The 3,458-nt window shown below is 36.6% G+C and overlaps 1 non-coding gene across 1 annotated transcript; it reads left to right on the forward strand.

Annotated features, from left to right (window-relative positions):
- Window positions 1-888: 888 nt before the first annotated feature.
- Window positions 889-992, forward strand: LOC130971953 (small nucleolar RNA R71). The gene has a single exon (XR_009083158.1). It is a non-coding gene; the product is annotated as a small nucleolar RNA R71 (small nucleolar RNA).
- Window positions 993-3,458: the final 2,466 nt, after the last annotated feature.

Below are 3,458 nucleotides of genomic sequence, written 5' to 3' on the forward strand. Positions count from 1 at the left end.
CTTAATCATCCTAAAAACTATATAAAAACAATGCCAAAAAGCGTATAAATTATCCGCTCATCACACGCCCATTGAGGTCTTCCTCAGTGGCGTTCACTTCCTCTCCTTCCTCTCCAAATTCGGCCATGTTGATGGCCTTGCACTCTCCTTTTGGATTTTCTTCTGTGTTGCTTGGGAGAGTACTAGGAGGGAGTTCAGTAACTTTCTTGCTCAGCTGTCCCACTTGTGCCTCCAAATTCCTAATGGAGGACCTTGTTTCAGTCATGAAACTTTGAGTGGTTTTGATTAGATCAGAGACCATAGTTGCTAAGTCAGAGGGGTTATGCTTAGAATTCTCTGTCTGTTGCTGAGAAGATGATGGAAAAGGCTTCCCATTGCTAAACTGTTTCTTCCACCATTATTGTTGTTGAAACCTTGTTGAGGTCTCTGTTGATCCTTCCATGAGAAATTTGGGTGATTTCTCCATGAAGAATTATAGGTGTTTCCATAGGGTTCTCCTAGGTAATTCACCTCTTCCATTGAAGGGTTCTCAGGATCATAGGCTTCTTCTTCAGATGAAGCATCCTTAGTACTGCTTGGCGCATTTTGCATTCCAGACAGACTTTGAGAAATCAAATTGACTTGTTGAGTCAATATTTATTCTGAGCCAATATGGCATTCAGAGTATCAATCTCAAGAACTCCTTTCTTCTGATTTGCCCCATTGTTCACAGGATTCCTTTCAGAAGTGTACATGAATTGGTTATTTGCAACCATTTCAATTAGTTCTTGAGCTTCTGTAGGCGTCTTCTTCAGATGAAGAGATCCTCCAGCAGAGCTATCCAAAGACATCTTGGATAGTTCAGAGAGACCATCATAGAAAATACCTATGATGCTCCATTCAGAAAGCATGTCAGATGGACATTTTCTGATTAATTGTTTGTATCTTTCCCAAGCTTCATAGAGGGATTCTCCATCCTTTTGTCCGAAGGTTTGGACTTCCACTCTAAGCTTACTCAATTTTTGAGGTGGAAAGAACTTTGCCAAGAAGGCATTGACTAGCTTTTCCCAAGAGTCCAGGCTTTCTTTAGGTTGAGAGTCCAACCATGTCCTAGCTCTGTCTCTTACAGCAAAAGGGAATAGCATCAGTCTATAGACCTCTGGGTCAACCCCATTAGTCTTGACTGTGTCACAGATTTGCAAGAATTCAGCTAAAAACTGATGAGGATCTTCCAATGGAAGTCCATGGAACTTGCAATTCTGTTGCATTAGAGAAACTAATTGAGGCTTAAGCTCAAAGTTGTTTGCTCCAATGGCAGGGATAGAGATGCTTCTCCCATAGAAGTCGGGAGTAGGTGCAGTAAAGTCACCAGCACCTTCCTTGTATTGTTGGCATTGTGTTGTTTTCGGCTGCCATGTCTTCTTCTTCTTGAAGAATTTGGTCAGGTCCTCAATAAAGAGTTGTGCCTTAGCTTCTCTTAGCTTTCGCTTCAAGGTCCTTTCAGGTTCAGGGTCAGCTTCAACAAGAATGCCTTTGTCTTTGTTCCTGCTCATATGAAAGAGAAGAGAACAAGAAAATATGGAATCCTCTATGTCACAGTATAGAGATTCCTTGAGGTGTCAGAGGAAGAAAAATGGAAGACAGAGGTAGAAAATTCGAACTTATCAAAGAAGATGGAGTTCGAATTTTGCATTAAGGAATAGTGTTAGTCCATAAATAGAAGGATGTGAGAAGAAGGGAAGTAATTTTCGAAAATTAAGTAAAAGATTTTGAAAACATTTTGAAAAACACTTAATTGATTTTCGAAAATAAGAGTGGAAAAGAAATCAAGTGATTTTTGAAAAGATTTTGAAATTAGAAATAAAAAAGATTTGATTGAAAATTATTTTGAAAAAGATGTGATTAAAAAGATTGATTGAAAAGTTATGGTTTTAAAAAGATATGATTGAAAAGATATGATTTGAAAAATAATTTTTAAAAAGATTTGATTTAAAAAAAATTAATGACTTGCCTAACAAGAAAAGATATGATTCAAACATTAAACCTTTCTCAACAGAAAAGGCAACATACTTGAAATGTTCAATCAAATCATTAATTGTTAGCAAGTATCTTTGAAAAAGGAAAGAAATTGATTTTGAAAACATTTGATTGAAAAGATATGATTTGAAAAAGATTTGATTTTGAAAAACTTTGAAGACTTGAAAAAAATTGATTTTGAAAACAAAATCCTCCCCCTTGTGCCATCCTGGCGTTAAACGCCCAGAATAGTGCACATTCTGGCGTTTAACGCCCAAACTACTACCCTTTTGGGCGTTAAACGCCCAGCCAGGCACCCTGGCTGGCGTTTAAACGCCAGTCTGTCTTCTTCACTGGGCATTTTGAATGCCCAGCTTTTTCTGTGTGATTCCTCTGCAGCATGTTCTGAATCTTCAATTCTCTGTATTATTGACTTGAAAAGACACAAATTAAAAATATTTTTGGATTTTTTATAATAAGGAATAATCAAAATGCAACTAAAATCAAATAACAATGCATGCAAGACACCAAACTTAGCAGTTTGTATACCATTGACACTAACAAAATGAGAATGCATATAACAAAACACTCAAGTCAATAGAATTCAAAGATCAAAACAAGGAAATCATCAAGAACAACTTGAAGATCAATGAGGACACATGCATGAATGCAATAAGAACAGAAACATGCAATTGATACTAAACTTAAGATGAGACTCTAGACTCAAACAAGACATATTTTTGGATTTTATGATTTTGTAATTTTTTTTTTGTGCTTTTTCGAAAATTAAGTAAAAAGGAAAATAAAGCCCTGGATGTCTACTTTCCAACGCCGTTGAGAGCGCGCCAATTGGAGTTCTGTAGCTCCAGAAAATCCATTTCGAGTGCAGGGAGGTCAGAATCCAACAGCATCAGCAGTCCTTTTGTCAGCCTTTTTCAGAGTTTTGCTCAAATCCCTCAATTTCAGTCAGAATTTACCTGAAATCACAGAAAAACACACAAACTCATAGTAAAGTCCAGAAATGTGAATTTAACATAAAAACTAAGGAAAACATCCCTAAAAGTAGCTTAATCATCCTAAAAACTATATAAAAACAATGCCAAAAAGCGTATAAATTATCCGCTCATCACAACACCAAACTTAAATTGTTGCTTGTCCCCAAGCAACTGAAAATCAAATAGGATAAAAGAAGAGAATATACTATAAATTCAGAAATATCAATGAATATTAATTTAATTACATGAGCGGGACTTGTAGCTTTTTGCTTCTGAACAGTTTTGGCATCTCACTTTTTCCTTTGAAGCTCAGAGTGATTGGCTTCTCTAGGAACTTAGAATTTCAGATAGTGTTATTGACTTTCCTAGTTAAGCATGTTGATTCTTGAACACAGCTACTTATGAGTCTTGGCCGTGGCCCTAAGCACTTTGTTTTCCAGTATTACCACCGGATACATAAATGCCACA

The sequence above is a fragment of the Arachis stenosperma genome, chromosome 3, assembly GCF_014773155.1.
Source record: "Arachis stenosperma cultivar V10309 chromosome 3, arast.V10309.gnm1.PFL2, whole genome shotgun sequence".
NCBI lineage: Eukaryota > Viridiplantae > Streptophyta > Magnoliopsida > Fabales > Fabaceae > Arachis > Arachis stenosperma.